At 36.4% G+C, this 27173-nt stretch overlaps 1 protein-coding gene across 1 annotated transcript in view; it reads right to left on the bottom strand.

The window, feature by feature from the left end:
* The window catches only part of LOC150094836 (coiled-coil domain-containing protein 39-like), a 350814-nt gene that overhangs the window by 58524 nt on the left and 265117 nt on the right, over positions 1 to 27173 (bottom strand). The window lies entirely within an intron of this gene.

Below are 27173 nucleotides of genomic sequence, written 5' to 3'. Positions count from 1 at the left end.
AAGTCTAAGTTTACTACTGGGTATACATCTCCATATACAATGCTTCTGTAACCTTATTGTAAAGGTAAGTAGATTAGGAAAACATGACCTCCCAGCAAAATCTGTACTATCTATCAAGGATAATATCATTGTTGTGAATCCAATTCTGAATCCCGATTCTAACCAGCCTTTCCAACACTTAGACCACAGCAGCTTGATCTATAATCTATAATTTGATGCTTGAATTCTATCATTTCTTTTATGAAGCAGTACAATCTTCCTTACTTTCACTACTTTGGAGCTTGGCCTAATGTAAGACTCACATTAAAGAAATATGTCAAGACAGATGTCAAATCCCTGTCATATTCCTTCAAAATATAAGGTGATGTATCATCAAGTCCCACAGTCTTATTAATATTAAGTCTGCTTAATTCCCCATATACCTCTTCCTCACTCACAGTCAGTTTCTCCTCCTCATCATCCACTGCTCTCAAACTCTCCATGATGTCACATTCACAACAAAATATAAAGGATGAAAGACCTTTATGAACTGCTCATTAAATATCTCAACTATATCCTCCACTGCAAGTTGTCCTTATACCATTATCCCCAATAAAATGCCATGCTAAAGAACTCTGTAGGATTTTTTATTTTTTTTTTTTGGCTTCCTTAGCTAACTGCTGCGCATACTTCACTTTTGCTACCCTTACCACCTGAGTCATCCTCCTCCTTGCCTGTTCTTTGTATTCCTCAGGGAATTGTTACCACTCCTCTTATGTTGCCTTCATAATGCCTTTTTTCTCTGTATTGCATGCTTAAGCTCTTCATTCATCCATTTCACATCTACCTTATTTAACCTTCTGACTTTTGGAATACATTTATACATTGCTAGATAGCTCTTGAATATTGCCAAAGCCACATTGATCTCTTTTCCCCCCAACTCCTCATTCCATGCTACAGCTGCAAGATGCATGTGATGCAAGATAGAGGTAAACAGAATGAAATATTTTGTTGGATGTTGCTATAGACCTGGTAATGTGGAGGATAGTGACCAGGAAATGTATAAGCAAATTAGCTAAGCAAATGAGAAAAGAGTGATCATTATCATGATTTTAATTATGGCAATATAGATTGGGATGGTGAGATAGCAACTGAAAGTAAAAAAAAAATGAGTTTCTTTAGTTTTTGAGGAACAGTTACCTCAGGCAGAATATAACAGAGGGTGTACAAGGATTGAGGGTCTTAGATCTCTACCAATCGACCAAAGGTTGGTCGATTGGTAGAGCCTCTGCTACTAATGGCTCAGTTAAGTAAGTTTGAGCGCGGTTAGTAGTTGGAAGGGGGCCAATCGTTTGATGCTGTTGGCACACTCTCCCTCGATGAGTCTTTGGACTCCCTGGAGGTGTCAAATAATAATAATAATAATAATAATAAATAAGGTGTCAAAGTCTCCCTCCACTTGGTGAAAGTGACCATGAAGTGATTACCTAGGTGGTTGACAACCATGTGAAGACTTCCTTGAAGAAAGGATATATGTAAAACTAATCACAAGCCTTGTAGTTCCACATATACACTTTCCTCAAGGAAGTCTTCACATGGTTGTCAACCACCCAGGTAATCACTTCATGGTCACTTTCACCAAGTGGAGGGAGATTTGACACCTTATTTATAATAAGATCCTCTGATGAGATGACCAAATCCAAGACTCTCAATCCTTGTACACCCTCTGTTATATTCTGCCTCAGGTAGCTGTTCCTCAAAAACTAAAGAAACTCATTTTTTTTTTTTACTTTCAGTTGCTATCTCGCCATCTCAATCTATATTGCCATAATTAAAATCACCTCATAATGATCACTCTTTTCTCATTTGCTTAGCTAATTTGCTTATACATTTCCTGGTCACTATTCTCCACATTACCAGGTCTATAGCAACATCCAACAAAGTATTTCATTCTATTGACCTCTATCTTACATCACACTGCCTCAAAACCACCACCACCGCCATTTCCCCCTTCCCCCCCCCTGCATCTCTACCTTGTATGGACATAACCCTTTTTCTATCATCAATAGCACTCCACCTCTCTTTTTATTCTTTCTATCTTCAGGAAATACATCATACCCTCCCATCTCTATTCCTGTCAGGATGTCATCCTCATCCAACCATGTCTCACTTATTCCAACAATTGTTGGATGAACAAACTCAATCAATGCAACCATTTCATTTTTCTTGTTTCTTGATACTTCTAGCATTCATATACAACATATATATATATGAATGAAAGGATCTATCCTGGATCTATAACAAGTTTCACTGATACTACTTATTAGATGTGACTTCTCCATACTTTCCTCAAACCATTTCTTTTTCTCCTTACTCATCCCAGAATCTTCTTCAAATCCAACTTTTTTCCTACATCCTAGGTCATCCCCTTCCCTTTTGTCTATACATGCATTTTCTGATCATGATCAAATCCGAGACCATCAATCCTCATGTGCCCTCTGTTCCATACTGCCTGAGGTAGTTGTCCCTCACCCTGAGTCCCACTTCCCTGTTTGTCTTGCACACTTGTTCTCTCATTTTCTACACTTATGGTGCCCACTTCTTCATTTATAAGCACTACTTCAATTTTTCCTTCCTTATGACTCACACCAAAACCATTCAAAATGCAGTCTGTCACTCTTGTACGATTCAATTCTTCCTTCAAACTCATTCCACACATTAACAAACTGGATTACTTTCTCTTCACACATTTCTGCTAATATATCATTCATAATTCTTGTTTTTCACCTCATCTCTATCATATACCTAGACAATACACTGGTTACTTTTCCTATCACACTATTATTTTTTATCCTTCTCAACAATTTCCTAATATAAGTCAATAAAATTAAGTTATAAATTAAGAATACATGTTTAAATTGTAGTATAGCATATATAGCATTTACTTATAAATTATTTTTTTACATCATAATTTCCTTGTATATGGCTTAAAGGGATGTGTCAGATATTGTACGAGGACAATTAATGAACTTACTACTTTGGAATAAAATTTCAAAAACTTTCTTATCTATTATTTGTCAGGTGGCTGATTTGATCAGTTCAGTTTTCTATCTTTTCTAAAGTATACTCCTATCTGCATTGATCAGCAAATATCTTAGTCTTCTGGTATTTTCCCTCACATCTGCCAAAATCTTCATTCTTTTGGTATTTTTCCTCTTATATTTTCTACAAACACTTGCTTTCCTATCTTTCATCTGTCATTTGAAGGACCATATCAGATTAATTCTGCTTACTCCTTCTTGAATATTAATAATATCATGTTGTTGTTGTTTTTTCGATAAAGTAGTGGTTAAAAGTGTCCGCGCGGTTAGCCTAGTGGCTTTGCGCTTCGCAACCATATGCCTGGGGAAGGAATGTCCTAGGTTCGATTCCCGTCGGAGACGTGAGGAGCTGAAGGATCTTCCTCAGCCATAGCCAAGTTAGCCGGTCTTGGGCGCGGGCAGTAGGGTTTTTTCCGCCAGTTTATCTGGTGTTTTTCATCCCGCAAGCAGGCAAACCGGCCCCTTGAACACACACGGATCTACAGCCAAGAATACCTTGAGGCATAGGAGTGACCATTCTATCCTTGTATTTCGGTTACGAAATCCAAGCATGCTTGGAAGGTTGTGGGCCTTAAAGGCCTGTTAAAGCCATTGGGGATAGTGGTTAAAAGTGAGTGAATGGGGAGTGAAGTAAGTCCACATCCCCGTCATGCTCCTTGGGACCTTCCATAGGGTACACTCTCTACAAGGATGCTAATGGACTTCTGTGAAGAACTACAGACAAATCACTCGAAAAGGATGCATATCCCAATAGTGAAATGTGCAGAAGAATCTTCGGAGGAACAGACCTCTATAAACAACCTGGGCTTAGCTGGCTCTGGCTGTCAGAACGTGGTTAGGGCCCCTACCAGGGTTACAAGAAAAATTAAAGGATTCAATCCTCTGACAAAGGGAAGCAGCTTTGTCAGTACTGACACAAGATTCAAGTCTCATGATGATGATAATGCTTGTGATTAGAAAATTGCAGACGGCAATATAGTTTACTGTGAATGTCTGTAATACTGCAGAGCAGAGAGCAAATGGAGAAACTACTGCTCTATTCTCTATAATAAATTTAGTTTAATCCTTTATCCAAGTGTGAGCAAACAACGTTTGCGCCTGAAAGTATCTTCAGGACTGGGTTAAGGTGGTACACACCTTAACCCATTGCTCTATTCTCTCCAAACTCACCACCATTATTATTATTATTATTATTTATTATTACTTGACACCTCCAGGGAGTCTAAAGACTCATCGAGGGAGGGCACCTACTCTACAGCTCTCTATTTCCACCACCCATAATCCCTCAAGACTGGTTACAGTTGACCTTCATCATGCTGCCTAAAAGAAGCAAATGCAAAAACTTGCAATGACTACAGAGTGATCAGCCTAATGAGTCATGTTCTCAAAATGTTTCTGAAAATAATTCAAGAAAGAATATAGAGAAAATGTGAAGACACCATTAGTGATACCCAATTCGGCTTTAGAAACGGTTTGGGAACAAGAGAGGCTCTTTTCTGTTCTCAAATCTTATTCCAAAAAAAGGAAGTATTCATTTGCTTCATTGACTTTTTTATTATTATTATTACAGGTGACTACAGGGAGTCCTTAGACTCATCGAGGGAGGCCCTAAACATCATGTCCACAGATCTATATGACATTCTCACAGTATCTATCATACCTTGCCTTGAACTCGCTCACCGTCATAGCACCCACAACAGACTCTGGCAGCTTATTCCACCCATTTACCACTCTAAAAGTAAAGAACCCAGCTCTAACACCCTTGCTAACCACACTCTTGCCTAGCTTCCATAGGTGTCCCCTAGTTCTCCCACCACCAGTCCTGATCTCCAAAATATCCTCTGAATTAATCCTATAGAAACCCTTTAGCAATTTGAATGTCTCAATCATATCTCCCCTTTTCCGCCTATCAACTAATTTCTGCAACCCACAAATCTTCAACCTGTTCTCATGAGAAAGCATTTGACAAAGTCCAACATGCTAAAATGATTGCATTATTAAAAAGAATTGGATTAGACGGTAAAGACATCAGGATCATTGAAAACTTATATTGGAACCAAAAGGCATCTGTTCAAGTTGATGACATTATTACAGACCCCATTAACATTAAACGAAGAGTAAAGCAAGGATGTGTGCTGCCACCTCTTCCTTTTAACATATACTCAGAAGCCATATTTCAAAAAATCTTAAAAGAGAGGAAGGGATTAATGTAAATGGTGAAATCATCAGTAACATCCGATATGCTGATGACAGCTCTCCTGGCTGACAATATTCAGGATCTTCAAAATCTTTTGGAACTAGTGAACAAAGAGAGTGATAAAATGGGAATTTAAAAATAAATAAATATCACCAAAACTAAATTCATGGTCATAAGCAAGAAACCCATTCTTAATTCAGCACTTTCTTTAAATGGGAAACAAATAGAGTGACTAAGTTTAAATATCTCTGATGCTTGTTAAATGAAAAATGCAATCCAGAAATGGAAATAAAATTAGAATTGAAAGTAACTGCAATTTAAATTTAGAGCTTAGAGTATACATGGTTAAATGCTATGTATGGTCTGTACTGCTGTATGATGCAGAAACTTGGACTTGAAGACAACATCATTAAAAAAACTTGAAGCCTTTGAGATGTGATTATACAGATGAATGTTAAAAATCCCATGGACAGCAAAAACGTCCAATCAGGAAGTACTGAAACAAATGGGTAAATCATGTGAACTTTTAGATACCATAAAAAGAAAGAAAACTACATATCTTGGTCACCTACTTCATAATGAAAAATATAAGATACTTCAATTGATTATAAAAGAGAAGATAAATGGAAGAAGAGGACAAGAAAGATGAAGACAATCTTTGCTGGCAGACATCAGACAGTGGACTGGCATAAGCTCTGAGGGACTGTTCAGAGTGGCTGAGGATCGCTCAAAATTTACCAAGGTGGTTGCCGACCTCTAATAGGAGATGGCACTCAAAGGAGAAGAAGAAGAAAAGTGCTTAAAAACACACCTGAAATGTGCAAATTTTGCTGAAACAATAGTGAAATTCTGCTGCAGGAGTCATAGCAAGCAGAGCTAATGTTAGTTAAATGTTGGTTAGTGTACATCAACTTAAAGTCTATTATCCCGGAAAGCATACATGATAATTAAAAAATTGCATGATGAACATTTAAAATGGAAAAAGATGCCACTAAAGTGGAATAATGTCAACACTAGAAGTGAAAATAACTTATAAAACTCAGATGAAATTGTACAGCAACAAGACCTGGTGGGGATTTTCACTAAGACTAATTGAAGAATACCGTTATGTTCTTGGTTTTATATATTGTCTGTCTACTCACTATGTGACTGCCTTATTGTTATATCTCTAACTGTCTTTACTTTAACTTTACAGTTAACATTAAATTTCTTTGTATCACTTAATATCAGATATTCGTTTGCTGACGAATTTGTATAGATTAAAGACTGCGCCAGCCGGCAACTAAACTCTGATACATTATCCAAGAATACTTAAAGAAAATATAGGGATCATGAGACATGCAGTCGCGGTCCCGATTCTTATACCACTATTGGTTTCCCCTTTAATGCACGGTACATAAGTTTTCAAACGGTAGCTCAATCCGCAGAAAGGATGACAAACTCATTTGGTTGTATATAAAGAAACACATTTATTATGGCACAAAACAAGTATACATGTTAATCAAATCCTTAATCTTAAAAGAGTCTGGGTTCCCTTTACTTAATTAATCACTTCCAAAACTTCTATGTTATAGTCCCTTACTTGACATAAATTTCTCACTTCTATACGTACATCTATTCTCAGACTCTTATAACTAAGTTACCTAATATTATCACACATGTAATATTGCATATATACACAAAACAACTCAATAATTCTGACATAACCTTCTCTAGGGTAATACTCCTTATTCTTACTTAATCCTCCCTCCAAAATTTTAAGCTAACATTTAATTACGTTCTGACCATATAATATTACAGTTCCTAAATCACACAAACAGTTCGGGCCTCGGCGTCCTGTTCGCCTGGAGCCTAATATGCTTTCTTCTCAACAGCAGACAAAAGTGTCCAAATCGCAGACTGTTCTTATAGCACCACACGGAAATAACGTTTCCTTAACTTCTGCTTCTTTAACCCACGGTTACTTTAATCCAACGTTTAACATAAGAAATCTTATGCTTACCTTTCTTGCCTTGAACTGGATATTCTGGTCTGCTTACAGTGTCTTCACTGATGGCGGCCTTGCTATTCCTTTGTTTCCATACGAACCGAAAACACTCATACACCGATTTGAACACTGACGTTGATTTCATCAGTGGCTCTTTCTTCTTATGGATCTGAATACATTGTAGTTGCAGCCTTGGCCCACGTAGCATACATTGCAAGGGGGGGGGGGGATTCTTGCTACACGTGGCGGCAAGCTCTACACAGCTCTCCGACAGGAACTAGATGCCGACGAAACCCGGAGACAAGAGAGCAATTCGAATCCCGCCGAAACCTTTATACCTCAAAACAGCTCCCTCACTCGGTGGTGTCGTCAGGCATACGGCGACTGCCGATTGGACGCCGTGGCCACGGACTGTTTTTACATGGCTTAAAACATGCTCTAGCTTATACATATTTACTTGGCAATTTATACATGATTTTATATTCTAATTCATTTACAACTATTTTCTATTAAACTCATGGGTTATTTTAACACTGTTCAAGCTTACACACTTGGATATTTACATGTTCCTGGGACATTAGTCAGTACATTTCCCATCCGGAGGCATAAGCATGTCCTTATCCACTCCTCCTCTGAGATAACTTAATGTTGGGTGGGAAAAAAAGGCGACTGATCATTTTTTTCCAACACAACAATACAGTTAGAGTTCCTGCTTCCCACATAGTTTCCTGCAAGAACCACTTAAAACTGATGGGTACATCGACATTCCAAAAAGATTCTTTCTTCCATAATTAAGCAGTTTGGTGTATTTCAAAGTTGTTATTTTTCAAATTTCAGGATGACTACATATCACATCAATCAGCTAAGTAATGTTTAATCTGAACTTGTCCTGCTGAGTCTTCAGCAGGACAAGTCCACATAAGCAGTAAACGCAGATGATGTACTGATCAACTCTAACATTCATACTGCCTAAAACGACTTAGATAATTTATGCAAAAATGCAGCACTGATCAGGTTGACAGTCAATAGCAGTAGAACTAAAGTCCTAAAGAACAGAATAAAAGGAAATATTAAACTAAATTGCCACATTCTTGAAGAAATAGATGATTTTCAGTACCTTGGTTCCTAACTTATAATTTTAACTGACAGAGTGAAAAGAAAGCATAAAGCTCTTCAATTCCATAAAAGTCTAACTAATATCTGGAAATCCAATCTAATCACTACAAATACCAAAATTGTCTGTACAAAACCACCAGTCAAACCATATTCACATATGGTGCTCAGAACATGGACCATCATTACTCAGCAAGCAGATATCATCAATAGCTTTGGGACAACATGCCTTCAAACAATACTAGGATATACATGGCAAGATCACATTCCTAATACTGCCATTCTTGAAGAAAGCACAGATTCCTAAATAAAAAAATTAATTAATTAATTTAAAAGAAACAGGTCAACTAAGATGGTTGGGGCATTAGCTTAGACCTCCACCTCCACCCATATTCGGTGTTCTTGCTCTATACAGGCCAGCTAATGGACACAGAGGAAGACCAAGAAAAAAGTCTGTAATACATAAGCAAACTTCTTTTTGAAGATGAGGCTCATAAACTATCATATGACATTTACCGTTTGGCACAAAACAGAGCAACTTGGCTCACTTTCATCTAATAAACTATATCTCCATGAGATTTTGTTATATGAATATTTCTGTGTATATTTCCTTATTCATAAATGAATAAATGATGATAATAGTTTAATACTGGTACTTCCCGTGAATATTAATGAAACGCCCAGATTTTCATGCTTCCACTAAAATTTTATTCTTCACTCCCTGGACAGAAGAATACTTGCAAAACATCAGAACACTACCATGGTCTGGTAACAGCAGAGATCATAATCTTACTTAACACTGCTAGCATTTGACAAAGAGAGCAACAAGAAAGAAGGTAAAAAGAACAAAAACAGAAATGTAGGAAACAATGTGGGATATCATGAACTCAGTACAGCCATTAAAATTATATAAAATATATATATACAATATTATATCAGCAAAATGATTTGGCATATAAATAGATTTTCTATCAGATACATCTCGGACATATAAAGGGACAATACATTATCAGATATGTAATAATTCATAAAGCATCATTTATATTATCCTAATCATTTATTAGATGTAAAAATGCCAAAGATTCATTTGGTAAAGTTTTTCTCAACAGGTCTTCCATACTTTTCACATTTAAAGTTAATTATTCATTTAGACTCCATGCAATTTTTACTCTTATAACCTGATACTTTATCAAAGATAATTATTACACTGGGGAGTCACTTAAAGATCAAAGCCAAATACCACGGAAGAAAATTCTACGTATGTTTTAAGGAATGTAGGCAAGTCATACTACTGGACATTGAGTGTTTTATGCAACTGAATGGCTTCTCAGAACAGACTACACACCATGTTTTTGATTCCCATTAGCCTACCTCAAATAACCATGAAAGAATATAGAGGGTTTCAATCCTATACATTTTTGGCATCTCTGAAGCAGTCTCAAGAATTCTAAACAAAAAATCTAGTGGCTATATTCATTACTGACAACAAACTCTCCTTGTTGTTCCCATCTAAAGATAAATAATCTCATCTTTCTCTTCCTGACATCTACCAAGTTCCACATAACTGGCACCTTTTCTAATTCAGAAAAACAGGATGTTCTGTGGAGAAAAGATTACAAGAATACCAATCTTACATCATTAATAAGCAATTTGAGAAATCTGGCCTAGCACAACTCAGAATTGATAACAACTGCAATGTCATCTTGTCTGAAGCATGCCTACTCTGTTGGTGCCATCACATTTGAACATCTGTTTAAAGAGAGTACTACGTTTTACTCCATCATCCGAACCTGAATTGGAATAACTGCCTTTCCTTACTGAAGATACGAGAAAGTCTCAACGTCTCATTCAAATCAGACTCATTAATTTCTTTTTGAAACAATCTAATGCTTCTTCTCTTAATCACTTGTGTTCTTCTGTGTATACCATCATGTGGCTCTATTTTAAATAATCCATTTAGCCTTGTACTCAACTAGCCTCGTGCCACTGATGATGACCTGTAATTTTCAGGTTGAAAAAAATCCATCCTTATCCTTGTATTCTTATGTTATTTTGTCCTACATTTATGGCCCAAAATTATATATATAACTTTGGGATATATATATATATACAGGTATCCCTTGCTTAACGCGGTGAAATTAATTGCGGCAATCCCTTGATATACGCAGCAAGTTTTGATTAACGCACCTTTAACCCCGACGAGTTCGCAGCTGATCTGACAGATACAAGCAAAATGCTTAATATAAATATTCTCACACAATTCAGTGTATAGCTGTGCATTCATATCTTATGAGTGATTATGTGTAGCTGTGCATTCATATCTTACGAGTGATTATGTGTAGCTGTGCATTCATATCTTACGAGTGATATTCCGCACTGTTTTTTGCTGTCAATTTGGTTTAACACGTTATGTAAAGGTTTGTGATATTTGGCAGTAAATTGTATCTGAGAGATACCGCAATCTCCGATGTCAGTATAGTATGGTTTAGTTTTTTTTTTTTTTTTTTTTTTATTCTTTGCTCAATAATTTTTAGATTGTAACTGCAAATAAATAAACTATCATGTATTACAATAGAGAGCCAAAGATTTATTTATCATACATGTTCTCTAGGAGATGTGCTTTACATTTATTGAAAATACTAAGCAAAAGTGATCTGGAGCTTACTCCATCTTTACTATGGTTGCCCATAAGGTTGGTTATGCTTGCATCCACTGAAACTTTTAGTTTCTATATATTCAGCACGAAACTCTTATAGTTTTTATATTTGGCTATGAAATAATGTTAGATTCAATATCCACTTAATTTGTACCATCATGTATTATATTTGCAGTGTTTTTTCTTTATGTTTTATTGCTTTTTTGCCGAGGTCTGGAGAGTCATTTTGCTTGTTATCATAGAATTTATGCCGATAAGAAAAAAAACTAAAACTGTTCAAACGACTCGTGATAACTTCTTTTGATAAAAAATTGCAGTAAATAATGTAGGTACAAGCATTTATTAATTTTCCCAGAAACTATACTTAATTTATTAAACATTTACTTTGCATTCATATTTTTATCTTTCTTAAAAGAGTACCATATAAAATGAACTATTAGTACAGTAATTGATCAAGGACGAACTGTACTTTTCACCACTGATTATTAGATTTGATTAACGCGATTTTGATATATGCGGTAATATCGAGGGATTAATTAACCGTGTTAATCGAGGGATACCTGTATATATTTCTGAGCCACAAGACCTACAGCATCAGTGCTGTGTGTGGTCAAGATAATAAGAAGAAAGGAGAAATGTAATTAAATTTTTTCAAACAACTGAAGATTGTATTCTTTGGGGGAAGGCAAGGTGTGGTAGGATGTGGTAGATGGAGTGAAAGAGGAGGCAGAGAAACTGGTTTGGCAAGTTTCAAGCTGGATTGTGAAAGGGTGTTGGTTAGCAGCAGCTCTTGTTCTTATGATTTTGGAGAAAAAGTGGACGAATACTAGCAGCCTATGGGAAAGGAACTGAAGTGAATACGAGAGAGAGAGAGAGATCATTAATTAACCAGACTGTCCTCTACTGGATAGAATTGAGCAATCTTAGAGAGGATTTTGGTGCATCACTCCAAATATGTGAGCAATATTCCATGGTTGGGAAGATCTGGGATTTGTATAGAGGTAGCAGTTGTGAAAGTGTGAAGTATGTTTTGTGCCAGGAACGATTGAGGTATAGGTTAGTCCAAGAAGGGAAATCTGATCATGTTATTATTGAAAGTTAGGGGAAAGGAAGTAAGCTCTTTCTTAGAGACAGCAAGGACTGAGTTTTGCAGCATTGAAATCTACAAGATGGTCCTTGCCACATCGAAATATAGCCAGGAGATCAGAGTTCAGTAAGTTGGTTATGGTGGATCCTGATGAGTCTAACAATTGGGCAGTGCATAAGGTTAGTCAAATGAAAACGAAGAAATGGAGGATACTGTCATCAGCAAAGTTATGGATAGGAATGAAGTCTGAGAGAGCAAGTCATTTATATACAAGAGGAAGAGAGTAGGTGAAAGAACAGAACCGTGGAGTACTGCTGCATTGGTAAGGAAATCTGAGAGTAGACCGTCTACCATGATACGTAGTGAGCAACTAGTGATAGTGTTGGCAATCCAGTTGCAGAGTGAGAAAGGCAGACCATAGGATGGCAGTTTGTTAAGTAGGCCCCTGTGCCAAACCCAATAAAATGCCTTTGAAATGGTGAGCAATAGATAGCGTTGGTGTAGTTGGTGGACTGAGTGGTGAAGATGGAGAGTTGTACAGTAGGTACCCTCCCTCGATGAGTCCTTGGACTCCCTGAAGGTGTCACATAATAATAAATAATAAAATGTTGAGAATAACTACCCGGGGCAGAGCTGACTACTACCGGGTGCGTCCCCAGGTGGCAGATCGGGGAACAGCCTTCAGATATGGAGGCTAGCTGCGATATAAGCAGAGCAATCTGGCGAATAAGCAGCCGTGGACCAACAGCGACTGAGCTATCAGGGCGTGGGGGAGCAGAAGTGGCAACTCTGTCTCACTTAAAACCTCACAAAGCCCAACGACAACTCGGTGACATGGCGAGTAGTGCCGCCATTAAATAAGTACCTGCTGGGGTCACTGCCCCTGACATTGGGAAGCAGCATTGTCAGTACTGACACAAGGTTGAAGCCAAATGATGACGGAAAAGCTTGTGATCGAGATTTGCAGATGGCAATATTATATTGTGTACGTCTGTAATACTGCGGAGCAGAAAGCAAACGGAGAAACTACTGCTCTACCTTATCTCCAGAACAACCACCATGGCAAGCAAACCCTTACAATTGGCCCCAAGTTCCCGGCGTCCCTTAAATGGGACAGGGGTGTGAAGAATCTCCGGGCTCAAAATTGTGCCACTTTTAAAATTGCAACTTGGAATGTCAGAACACTGTATGAAGCTGGCAAATTAAGAAATGCCACAAGAGAAATGAAGAGGCTGGGCATCCGGATTTTGGGAATTTGCGAGACAAGATGGCCAGGATCTGGAAAGTGTCAACAAGATAATACAACAATGTATTACTCTGGGAATGATGAGAACAAACATCGACATGGTGTAGCTGTAATAGTAGATAAAGAAATCAATAAATCAGTACTAAATTGGATTCCATTTTCTGAAAGGATAATGCTGTTGCAACTTAAGGGAAACCCCGTTAACATAAATATCATCCAAGCTTATGCACCCACAGCTGACAAAAGTGAAGAAGATGTTGAAGAGTTTTATGAACACCTAAAAGAGATTAAAAACCTAACAAAGAAACATGATATAAACATAGTGATGGGTGACTTCAATGCAAAAGTAGGAAGAGAGGGTGATGGAGAAATTGTTGGCGAACATGGCTTAGGCATCAGAAACGACAGAGGAGATCGTCAGGAAGAAGATCTAACAATAGCAAATACCTGGTTTAAACTTCCACCCAGAAGACTGTACACTTGGAAATCGCCTCAAGATAACCAACATAACATTGTCCGAAATCAAATTGATTATATACTGATAAATAAAAGATTCCACAGTAGTATAAAGAGTGCAAAGACTTATCCTGGAGCAGATATCTCATCAGACTACAATCCCATAGTTGCAGAAGTACGTCTTAGATTAAAATCAGCTAAAAAATCACATAAGAAGAAAAAGAAAATTGATGTAGAAAAACTGAAAGACCCGAACATAAATAAAAGTGCCAAGACACAGCTTAACCTGCGATTACAACAGATTAACATAGAAGAAAATAAAAGTGTGGAATCTCTTTGGAATAGTTTAAAGAATGCCATCGTAACAACAAGTATTGAAGTAGGTTATGTGAATAATATAAAACAACAGGAATGGATGACAGATGAGATTCTTTCTCTTATTGATACAAGAAGAATGCACAAAAACAAAGACCTAGCCAGGTATACAGAAACACATAACATCATCAAGAAAAAAATAAAAGAAGCCAAGGAAAATTGGATGAAAAATTTATGTGCTGAAATTGAACTGCTTCAGAAGAAACATGATAATTTCAATCTGTATAAAAGAAAATCAACGAAATTTCTGGAAAACTGAGGAAAAAGCAAATAGTGTCTCTAAGAGACGAAAATGGAAAAATAGTTCTAGAAGAAGAGAATAAAGCACAGATTTGGATAAAATATGTAACAGAACTTTTCAATGATACTAGACAGAAGCCTATAAATATAAAAGATAACATTCAAGGACCAGCAATCATGAAATGCGAAATAGAGAATGCTATACGAACAAGTAAAACAGGAAAAGCCAGTGGACCAGATGGTGTGCAAACAGAATTTTTAAAATTAATAGAACCAGATAACATCAAACTTCTTGAAAAACTATTTAATGAAATATATGAAAGTGATGAATTTCCATCAGATTGGCTCAAATCTACATTTATCACTATCCCAAAGAAACCCAAAGCGAATTCCTGTGGTGACTTCCGACTTATTAGTCTAATGAGCCAAACATTAAAAATATTTTTGAAAGTAATTCAGAATTGCATTTATAGAAAAAGTGAAGAAACTCTAAGTGAAACACAATTTGGCTTTCGGAATGGTTTTGGTACTAGAGAGGCCCTTTTCTGTACCCAAATATTGATACAAAAATGCATAGAAAAACAGAAATCTGTCTTTATGTGTTTCATAGATTTTGAAAAAGCATTCGACAAAGTCAGACACACTAACTTAATAGAAGTCCTTCAACAAACAAGGCTAGACGAACAAGACATAAGACTAATAACAAATCTGTATTGGAATCAGTCAGCTACCGTTCAATTAGACAACATTACCACCAGTGATATTAACATCAAAAGAGGAGTGAGACAAGGATGTGTGCTCTCTCACCACTCCTGTTCAACATATACGCAGAGGTAATCTTTAAAAAAGCATTGGAAGAATGTCCAGAGGGAATCACAATAAATGGAAAGATTGTTAACAACCTACGATATGCAGATGACACCGTGCTAATTGCAGATAACATTATGGATCTCCAAAAACTCATTGACAGAGTATACATAGAGAGCCAAAGAATGGGAATAAATATAAACATCAACAAGACAAAATACATGATCATCAGCAAACATCCAGCCTCATCAATGAAACTGACACTCAATGGGAAAAATATTGATCAAGTGTCAAGATATAAATATCTTGGTTGTTGGCTTAATGAACGGTGGGATCCAGAAATAGATATAAAGACAAGGATTGAAGTTGCACGGCAGTCCTTCATGAAAATGAGAACACTATTCTGCAATAAAGACCTAAACGTGGAAGTCAGATGCCGAATGCTGAAATGTTATGTGTGGTCTATTCTGCTCTATGGAGTTGAAACATGGACATTGAAGGCGACAACCGTCAAGAAAATCGAAGCCTTTGAGATGTGGCTATACAGAAGAATGCTAAAGATATCATGGACAGAAAAAATTACCAATGAAGAGGTCTTAAAATCCATTGGCAAAGCTAAACATCTTGTACAAATAATCAAGAAACGAAAAACATATCTTGGCCACATCATGAGAAACAGCAAATACCAACTTCTACAAACTATTTTGGTAGGAAGAATTGATGGCAAAGGAACTAGAGGAAGAAAAAGAATATCATGGTTTGACAACATCAAGACGTGGACAGGAAAGAGCAGTGCACAACTGCTCAGATTAGCACAAGACCGCAGTTTGTTCACCAAGATGGTCGCTGACCTTCGATAGAAGATAGCACAATAAGAAGAAGAAGAGAATAACTATGTGAGTTTCTCTGAATTTTTCCATGGATTGAGTTTAGAGGTGGATCAGCTGCGGATTCTGAGTAGCAAAATCCATATTGCTGATCACTGATTAGTTAGAAGGTCTCTAGGTGGTGCAGGAGTTACCTCCTCCATAATTTTAGAGGGCACAGAAGTGAGAGCATTTGAATGGTAATTTATTGACTGAGTTTTGTCACCTTTGTTTAGGATGAGCTGGATGTGGGCTTGTTTCCTGCAGGGTAGATGTCATTTGAATAAGTGATACAGGATAGGTGTTAGTTCTGGAGCACAAGCTTTTAACACAAGTGGGATACTATCTGCGACCAGAGAGCTTGTTTGTATTCAGGTTGTTAACGATTCTTTGGATTTCTTTTTGGAGGAAGACTATGGGTGACATGGAGAGAAGGGAATTTGCCAAGGTCATCAATGAAAGAATTGGAAGAGTGCTGCCAGTAAGTTGATCTTGTCTTTAGGTGAGGTGATCAGTGTACCATTCTGATGTGAGAGCAGTGAAAACCTGGGGGTATAAAAGTTGCATACAATGAGCCTTGGCAGGGGACAAGAAGGTTTGACAGTCATTTGAGAAGGACATGAGTTTGCAGCATTTGGCCCTTTCAAAGTATGATTTGAATTTAGTGATGATTCTTTTGCAGCTGTTGTAAGCTGCAGTATAAGCAAAGTGAGCAGCTGGAGTTTTCATCTTGAGCCATCCATGTTTTTTTTTGTTTTTTTTTTACTGCTGGCACACTTTTTTGAAAACTAAGACTTGTATGGTGGCTGTGGATTTGGGATGGAATGAAGGATGAAGACTGTCATTCCTGAGGATGATTTCTGTTATTCAATCTGAACCAGAACTAATGCAGTATTCAAAACCATGGGATGGAGGAAGAGAAGTCACTGAGGTCATCCCATCTGGCACCCTTGTAGTGCCAAAGTACATAATGAGAACTGGTGGATGAAGGTTGTTCTGTGGTAAAAAAAGGCTTGTATGAGCTTGTGATCTGAGTTACCAAGAGGAGAAGTGACATCCATAGTATATTTGGAAGGGAAGCTTGTTAGGAAATTATCAAGTGTGTTGGCTAATTGGAGGGGAGGGGGGGGGGGGAGTGTCAAGATTCTGGTAAGGGGATTGATGATTAAATAAGGTAATGGCTAATACCTCAGCAACCTTGCCTGCTTGATCAGTGTAACTGGAGAAAGGAAGTCAATTTGAGTTGTACACTGTGAAGTCCCCAAGAAGGACGACCTCACTATCAGGGTATTTCAACTGTAGAAAGTCAAACTTTAGAAAGAGATAGTTGAAAAAGTCAAAGTGGCTAACAAAGTTTGGAAAGCAAGAGACAGCAAATTTAAGTGGCAGGTTGGTTTAGTTAAGAAATTTTGAGTCAAAGCAAATGAAATGGGATGGGGGGGAGGAATTCAAGGTTTTGCCATTTCTGATGAATGCACAAGTGCTGTCTTTGTGGCAGAAAGAATTAATGTGTAGTTTGGACAATTGAGGTGGACAGTAGTTGTGGAGGCTGCTACTTGGGGTTCAGATAGGAATAGTAATTCTGGTTTAAATGACTAAGTAGTGGTGCATATAGTTTATATTGCTGTTTAGGCCAAAAATGTTGGTTAAGTGGATACAGAAACTTTTATTTTTTTTTCGTAAGAATTAATGTTGGTGTTTTTTTTTTTTTTTTTTTTTTTTTTTTAATTTCATTGGTGTTGATTTTTGTTTTTTTGGTTGGATTTTTTAAATAATCTTCTGTCTGCAGTGTGATCCATTATATGTGGGAAGGAAGAGATAAAAAGGAAAGGGAGCATGCAATGAGAGATGACAGACTCGCAAACATACTGCCCATGGAGGGAAAACCTGGTCTCCTGTCCATATGTAGCTTCAACAGTTCTCCCTGCATTCATGAACTGGCAAAGTAAGTGGCAGCAGGATTTGATGCTAGCTAATTGTGAAGCTTCTGGATTAGTTACTACCAGTTTGGTCCCATGCACTAACCAGTGACAGGCCTGCAGAACAGTTTTACTCCTGCACCCTCAAATTGAAGGGGTTTGGGCTCCTTACAGTGTCACTGAAAGGTCACTCTCACTGCATGGGGGGGGCAGAACTCTAAAATAACTAAGTATCTCTAAAATCAAATCATTTAATAGCAAGCCTATAACAACAGAGAAATGAGATACATATCAGTGATTACAGCCTATTAGCATAAAAATGAATAACATGCAGGTAATTATTTCTATTCTTCTTCTTCTTGGGTTCATCAATCTGAATATTGATTAGTGGGAACAGTAAGTCATATCCTGTGGCATTCGTTTGATTCCTTCACAGCTCTTAGCTTTAGTTGTTATTATTAAGTTGTTTATATGGGAAAATTTTGATCTGCTTCTTAGCTTCTTTCCTTCCTCAATCCTCTCCATTATTTTTATAAGCAGCCCTCCATGTAATGTCCAATTAGGCTTTTTCCTTTTCTTATTTGTGTGGTACATTAATAACTGCTCTTCTTGAATCAAGTTTAGAACTTTTTCATTAGTCGTTCTTTCTATCCAACTAATTTTCATCATCCTTCAACAGCACCAAAGTTGAAATGCCTCCAACTTTTTGGTATCTTGTTCTGTTGCAGTCCAAGTCTTACAACCATACAATGCTATGCTGCATACATGTTTTTGCCAGTCTCTTTTTTTAATTGACTGCTGAGTCCTTTACTAGTAAAAGTTTTTCTTTTATTGTACAAAGTATTTTTTTGGCCAAGTCTGTCTTTGCTTTTATATATGACAAGCCTCTTCAATCGTCTATGATGAGACTCTCAAGTGTTTCCATAGCATAATTCAAAACAGAATGGGACACTGAGCTCTTTGATTGGAAAAGACTTGATCTCATACAGAGGTAGCAAGGTTTTCTCCCAGAAATTTGGGTTTTTCAACCCACAGAGGCAAATCAGTGAAGAGAGCCCACACAATTTACAGACAATAAATACTATTGTTGGTGGTTGGGAGCAAGATGGCATTGTATGTTGATGGTAGTAATGTCAAGAGGACTAAGTAGAGTAGATACTGAATTATATGTTGTGGAGTGAAGTGTGTCCTCCCATGACGAGTCCTTGTGTTGAGGACTAAACACTCAGAGGACGTCAGGTTGGAGTTCTGATGTAGAATAAACAGCACTGTGAAAGGATTAAAAACTATTTTAATTCTTCCAATATTTTGTTTCTGTTACCAAGACATCTTCAGGGAGTACAAACTAACATTTGTAATACAGATACAAAGGCAACACAAAACTAAATGAAATGTGGATGTAAGACTAGTCCTAACTAGGTGCAGTGCCCTCTGTTGCAAACCTCATTTGAGATCTAGAAGGATTAATGTTTCCCATTAATCCTCTGAGACATACCTAAAAACAGTCTTCCCTTTCTAAATTTGATCTGGTGGAGCATGTTTTTTTTTTTTTTTCCCTAGTTTATCCTACTAGTAGTATCCAATGCATGGCCCAAATGACCATAAGACCAGAATGACCATAATCATAATTGCAGATATATTTTTTGTGTTCTTCTAAGCATATGGTAGTTGATCTACCTGTCTACCCATAGTATGCCAACTTGCAGGAACAGAGAACTTTATATAAACCACCCAAACTGCCAATTTTTACATGGAAAATTTTGAAAAACAAGCTCCTGACTCAGTTTCCCGGCCCCCATCTCAAACCTTCTGTGTGGCTAAGATATGTGGACAATGTGCTCTCTATTTGGCCTCATGGCTCAGATATATTAGACTCTTTCCTCTATCACCTAAGAAACCAATTTATGATGTGAAAGGAAACTAACAGTAAGCCTACCATTCCTAGACACTTTAGTAACAAGCCTTCCTAATGATAATCTCTCCTGCACAGTATATAGGAAACTCACTCACATAAGTAGATACATTCACAAACTTTCCCATCACCTGCCCTCTCAACAATATGGCATCATTAAAACTCTAGCCAACAGTACTTAATCAACAGTTCCTACAGAATTTAAAAAAATCCATCCATCCCACAGGCCATTACCATCTCTTTAGAAGGATATGCTTAGATAACCATCTGCTTAGAACACAAAAAAGTACATCTGAAATTATGGCTGTGGTCATTCTAATCTTGTGGATCATGCACTGTATACTATTAATAGGATCAACTGAAAAAAAAAAAACCACGCTCCATCACAGCAAATTTAGAAAAGAAAGACTGCTTTTAGAATTTGCAGTTGCTCTCAGAAATTGGCCTAATCCACATGCTTCATTTAGTTTTTTGTGCCTTTGTGTGTAAAAAGTGTTAGTTTGTACTCTCTGAAGATATCTCAGTGACTCACATGAAATATTGAAAGAATTCAAATAGATTTTAATCCTTTCTCAGTGCTATTTATACTCCATTACCTCTCCAACATGAGTTTTTGCAGGTGTCACATAATAATAACAAAATAATAGTTATTTATTTTCAAATTTATTGCAAGGGATTAGATTTACTTGTGATTAGCAGTTTAGTTTTCTTACAATTAAGTTTTAGATGATACTGTGTGAAAATGTATTCAATGATATGATATTTGATAATATAAAGAGTAATAAATCAGTATAATACCTGTTCTAGATAAAGCTTCAAGTTGTAAGAGGTGAAACAGGTTATGTTGTAAGTATCACTGGTCATCTCCAAATTTCTCAACATTATTATTAGAAATTATGTAACTTGAATTTAGATTTGTATTTTTGTTACACATAGTAGCAAAAATAAAATCCCAAAGTCTAAAATTTTACAAATAAATCAGTTATATGTAAGGATAAGAATACTCTTTTAGTATATTAATGATTTTTTTTGTAATATCAATTTTTAACACAAAAAGAGGCCATTATAGCACTTAAAATCACATAGAGAATGTGATTTTAAAATGAGAAATACTTCTTTAGTATCCTGCAATTGAGCAGGTTCTTCTCTTAGTAGCAAAAACTTTCCTTCCACTCTCTTCTGTTCTGAGCTTCTCTTTCAAGGTTGTGTACCTATCTCCATTCAGCATGTCATCTAGCATTGTTTTCCTTACTCTTCCTCTGGGTCTTTCTGTCTATTTTTCCTTCGATGGCATCCCTGATGATTCCATTTCCTCTCAGAATATGTTCGATCCAGTTTCCCTTTCTTCTTTTTGATCCTCTTTAACAGACTTCTTTCTTTTTCTACTCTTTTAGACCTCTTCATTAGTTATTTTATCTGTCCATTTGATTTTAATGAGAAATTATGAGAAAATAATAATTATTATTAGAAAACTAAAAAATTAACTCAACATCCAGATGAAAAAACTATTACATGTAAGATGCTATGGAGAAAATGTATAGGACATGCCATTTGTATTCCCTTTAGTTAATTGATGGTAATCTGCAAGGATAGAAAAATCAGAACTCCATGGTAGCCTCAGGAAGTCAAAGAAGCAGTCAAGGAAAAAAAGAAAGCATAGCGAAAGTTCCTGGCAAGTCCCCTTGTACTCTTAGGGAATACACAGAAAAATGTAAGAAACAAAAGTCATGGGAAGACTGGTAAGAATATTGAAAATCAGGAAGGTGGTAAAATATTCTGGAGGCTATTGAAAAAAGCTCAGAAATGAAGGAAAGAGTACTGTAAAAGTAATAAAGGGGACATGAAAGCTGAGGATAAAGGAATTCTTGATGTATGGAGTAATTCCTTTGAAAGCTTGCTAAATGAAATGAGTAGTGACTGCATGGTGGTAGAAAACACTCAAGAGGATTGGCATCTGGAATATATATCATCTACTCCAGAAATATATTAATAGTAGATAATATTCCAGAATGGCATATCATCTGATATTTGAAATGCTAAAATATGGAGGTATAAAAGTTTTATGGTGGCTACACTGCATAATTCAGAAGGCCTGATCAGAAGATTGGAGCAGAGTGCTAGTAGTACCCATCGATGAAAAAGGGAATAAAGCTGAAGGTGAGAATTACAGAAGAATTTCTCTACTGAGTGTTTCTGGTAAAATTTCTGCAAGTATTCTTGAGAAACGGCTAAGAAAAATTGTGGAGGAGAAGAAGCCTGGAGAAGAACAAGCTGAGTTCAGGACAAACAGAGATTTTCAGGATCAGATTTTCAATTTAAGACAAATAGTTTAAAAATTATGGGAATGTAACAAGGATCTGTATTTAAGTTTTGTAGATATCTGGAAAAGGTATATGACAAGGTGCCAAGAGGAAAGCTGTTCAAAACACTTCAGTTATATGGCGTAATTGGGACATTATATCAAGCAATATATATAGTCTCTATTTGAGTTGTAAATCAGCAGTTAGAACTGAAGGAGGTATAGGAAGATGGTTCAATGTTAAACCAGGTGTCTGACAAGGGTGTACGTTACCTTCACTGTTATTCATCATCTATATGGATTACATTATGAAGGAAAGTGGTATCAAACCTGATATCAAGATTGGAGATGTTGGTCTCAGCTCTTTACTTTATGCAGATGATATTATACTAAATAAATCCAGTACAAGTCTGCAAGATTTCCTGACCAAACTGAATAACTGCTGTAATAAATTTGGTATGAAAATCAGCATTAAAAAGACAGACAATGAAAACAAGTAGAAACATTAAAAATATCAACCTGCATAAAGTAAAATTAGCAAAGCTGGTATGGTAGGAAGTTAACTGAATAAATTTAGCTAATAAATTTAGCTAATAAATTTAGCTTTGCTAATTCTGCTAATTCTTAGCAGAATTAGCAAAGCTGGTATGGGGAAGTTAACTGAATAAATTTACATGGAATAAGAGAGAGGGAGATTAGTCAAAACACTAAACTACCTGTACAAGACAGTGTTCAAACCAATTTTAACTTATGGAACTGCAAGATCGGTTAGAAATAAAATACTTGATCAAAGTCTGGAGTCCACAGATATAAGAGTTCTGAGATAGATTAAAGGAGTGAACAGATAGCATTAATGCCAGTACCAAACAAAAAAATGAAACTATTAGGAAAGAACGACATTGTTCGAATTCAGGAACGTGCTAGCAGAGCTAATCTTAAGGTAGTATAGCCACTTAAATAGAATGTATGAGGAAAGGTTAGCAAAACAGGTGTTTAATGCCAAGATGGCAGGAAAAAGTCCCAGAGGAAGACCAATTTCTAGGTGGATGGATGTATTCAGACAAAAGTGTCTTAGAAGATAGAAATATAAGATCTGATAATATTGGAATGTTGACAGATTTCGTCCAGGCTAATGTGGATGAAAATTGTTGATAGGAAGTTAATAATTAGGTAACTTTTCATGTAGTACTATCATAAGATCCTGTACATCCCCCTGATTGTATATGTCAAGAAATTTAATGATGATTAATTAACTGAATAAACTCTTATTAATATGTATTAAATATTAATGCATAATAATAAAATTAACAAAAATAACACGAGAATCAGGGGCCATCTCTGGAAGTTACGTAAGAGAATGGTGAAGAAAGGTGTGAGGGGTAGATTTTCTACATGGAGAATTGTGAGTGAATGGAACACATTATTGGAATATGTTGTTAATGTAGGAAGTGTTAAGCATTTTAAGATTCAGTATGATAAATAAGTTATCAGTTGAATGAACATCCCACGATCAGTCTGCCAACTCTAAGGATGATGATAATAATAATAATACAACAACATAGTTTGAAAGTGCGACTCTCGAGTTAAAACTGATACATGCTATAAAATCTAAAACTGGGGACTTGTGATTTAATTTTCGTGCAATGCAAGAAAGAGTAAAATGTATAACAGAATAATTGATATTTCAAAAAAAATTCACGAGTAGTGAATGAGAAAAAGAAATCTTGGCGGGGCAGCAAATAATGAAATACAAACAATTCTGTGAAGTAATATGATCATAGTTATTATTTCTTAGGAGATTTGCTACGTTTCACACAGTTATTGAACTTCAAATTTAATACAGATATTAACAGGAAGTATATGTATGTTTTAATATACTAATTTATTTTCTTTCTTTATACAAATATTAAGTAAAAATATAATGTTGTCACAATTATGCAAGCAAATTCATATTAAATATATGTACTTTATCTAGGAACAAGAAAATATAGGGGAGTGGTTTTCGAGTCTTTTACAACTATTCTTCACTTTTTCCTCTCATCTTTTGGCATATAAATAAAAGCAGAATGTTGTAGCCAGTGTAGGCACTAGGATAGAAAGAAAGTCCCATGCACTCCCTCATATAACATATGAAAATTGAATAATAAACTGTTTTGTATTCTAGTTATAAACACTGTTATTTCCAATTTATTCTAAAAAGTAAAAAAAAACAAGCTATCTGCTCTTAACAAATGATTCTTGCATTAATAAGCATAATTTCAATTACTAGAAAACAAAGCAAGTAAGTAATAAAAAAGCTATAAATCTAGGAACCAACATTAGAGAGGGAAAGGGACAAAAATGGCTTGTTTGTTTATTTTTGGGTTTAATGGTGAAGGACAGCTATGGTTATACTGTGCCCAAAATACGCGTAATAAACAAGAGGCTTATATAGGTTTAAAAGCTATATATACAATTCAAAATAATAACAAAAATTATAAATGAAACATTTCTTAGAATTTACCATTTAAGAAATAAGACAACATAAAATCAGTGTAGAAAAACCAATGTAAAAGATGCCTATACAACAGATGTAAAAAGCATAAAAATATTAAAATTCATAAAATGTATTAATCTTGGAAGGGGGTATGGTTCCCCACAGGGATGGGGACTCCTCCCTGGGCAGGCCTATCCCCTGTCATTATAAATAATAGTAGCATTATGGAGAGCTGGATCATCACCGAGTTTCAGGGTATATTTCTTGCAAGTAGAACCATATTGGTTTATACTTCTGCAAGAGAACCACGATGTTGTCTATGTTTTGTTAGAATCAACAACAATTCCATTACAGAAATATTTCTATTCTCACTTTTCAATGGTATCATCTGGCTTCCTATGTTGAGTGGTTCTGTTTTCATTAGTCTTGGATTTTTTTCTTTTTTGAGAATTGTGGATGGCCAGTATCCATTATTTCTACTTCTTCTAGAAAAATATCCAAGACATCATCAAATTCCACTCCCTCTAGAGCACTCAGTATATTGATTATTTTATCTTCCTGGGGATGGGGAGAAATAGGTATCCATGCTATGTGTTGATGGACTATCTGATAAAAGGTCTGCAGCATATCTTGGATACTCTGCAGTGCTCTTTTCAATATTTTTTTAAAGAGAGGATTTTCATATAGTGGGATCCTTTTTGGCATATCTTCAGAAGTAAGTCCATAATGATTTCTATCTTTCATTCACTCAAAAGAGATAGAAAGCAAATCATGTCTTTCAGGGATGTTGTAGTTGTGAGAAGGCAGGATCAACACTTGTCAATGTCCTGACAAACTTTCTTTACAGCTGCCTTCTCAGAGTAAGAGGATTTAGCAGATTTTTGTTGCTGCTATTGTGGTATACTGACTCTTTGTTTCCTAGTATGTGATGCATTGCTCTGTTTTAAACTTTTTCATCTCCTTTTTATCCTTCCACCATGCTCAGGAGTATGCCAGGTGGTCTTCCTCACAGTTCGAGTATTTTGGTTGGTGTTTTGCTCTTAGTCTTTTTTTTTTTTTTAACACTAGAAACATGGATGATGTTTCTAGTGGGAAACAGATGCCCATCCCTATGTATCACTATTCTTCTTCTTATGGCTATCACTCCTTGGTCCTTGAGTTCAGAACATATCTCTTCATCAGAACATCAGGCAGTCTCACTTGGATGCACCTCTAGAAAAGTTTAAACTTTTGTGTGTGTGTGGGGGGGGGGGGGGACTGGAATCAGCATTCCTCCGACAGATGTTGCATGGAGTAATTTTTCTGATTGTTTCTTTACATTTTTTGGAGATCCCTAACTCTTCCAAACCTTTCTGGATGAAGAAGAGCGACATTTTTCAGATTGAATGTTCACTTGTTCAGTGAATGATTAGGAATAGTGTATTTGTTGCAGTTTCTGATGTTTTTTGTTTCTTATTTTGTTTTTCTGTTGATAATTCTATGATTTCTGTACCTGGTTAAGGCTTGTTGAGGCTTCTCATAAACAAGAAGATGAAGAAGCATTCATTCTCAGGAGGAGATGGATTTAGTACCAGAGCCCCCTCCCCACCCAACATGGAGCCACAAATGGCCACTCACTCACTGGCAAGCAATGACTGTGCTCTGGAGTGGAACACCAGGACTACCTCAGATGCTAAACAAGCACCACGGCAAGCCTTGGTCCTGTCCCCTGACCATAGGGAAGGAGACATTGCAATACCCTTTACCCTTGCAGGAAAGCCCACCAGCCAAATGATCTCGGCTGGACTATCCAGGACTGCCTGACTTGACAAAGCATTACTTTGGCAGAAGCCAAAGTAATGCAGGACTACCAGGATCTCCCTTTCAAGATATGCACGGGTCACACCCCATGGCAGCAAGGCATTAGATCCTAATGATGGTGTTCTGGAAGCCAGGATGGTAAAAAAGAAAAACTCAGAAGTAGAGCAAAGAATATGGGAAGAAAAGCATAAACAAAGAATAAGAATGAAAAGGACCAGTACCATCAATGGGAGGGCTTTCCACCACAAACAGGTGCCTCACATGGAGGGGATAAAAATGGAAGAAATTTCATTTCCAATGTATGAAGGAATGAAGTGCAATGATTTTTCAAGAGTTTAATGAGTAAAGAAAACAATATTAAAAGAAAAAAAACATACAATCTTCTGAAAAGTATATGAGGTTAGCTGCATCTCATCTGCCACAACAGCAAAGTTCCAAGAAACAAACTTCTAGGACTTCAAAGTAAATTTTGAGGTATTTGTTATGTATTTTACTTTACATTTCAATTTCTTATTAATAAAAAAAAAATTATTGCCAACTAATATTCAGCTTTATTAATTATTTATCAATTTGATTTTTAATTATTATTACTTAATTAGCAGCTACAAACACAATTACTTTACATTAAAATATTGTAACAGGTGAACAAGGGTACCT

The sequence above is a fragment of the Typopeltis vanoorti genome, chromosome 21 (assembly GCF_054136105.1).
Source record: "Typopeltis vanoorti isolate ZY-2024b chromosome 21, IOZ_Tvanoo_1.0, whole genome shotgun sequence".
Taxonomy (NCBI): Eukaryota; Metazoa; Arthropoda; class Arachnida; order Uropygi; family Thelyphonidae; genus Typopeltis; species Typopeltis vanoorti.
Note: the sequence above shows the minus strand (reverse complement) of the source record. Positions and strands in the feature narration are given on the sequence as shown.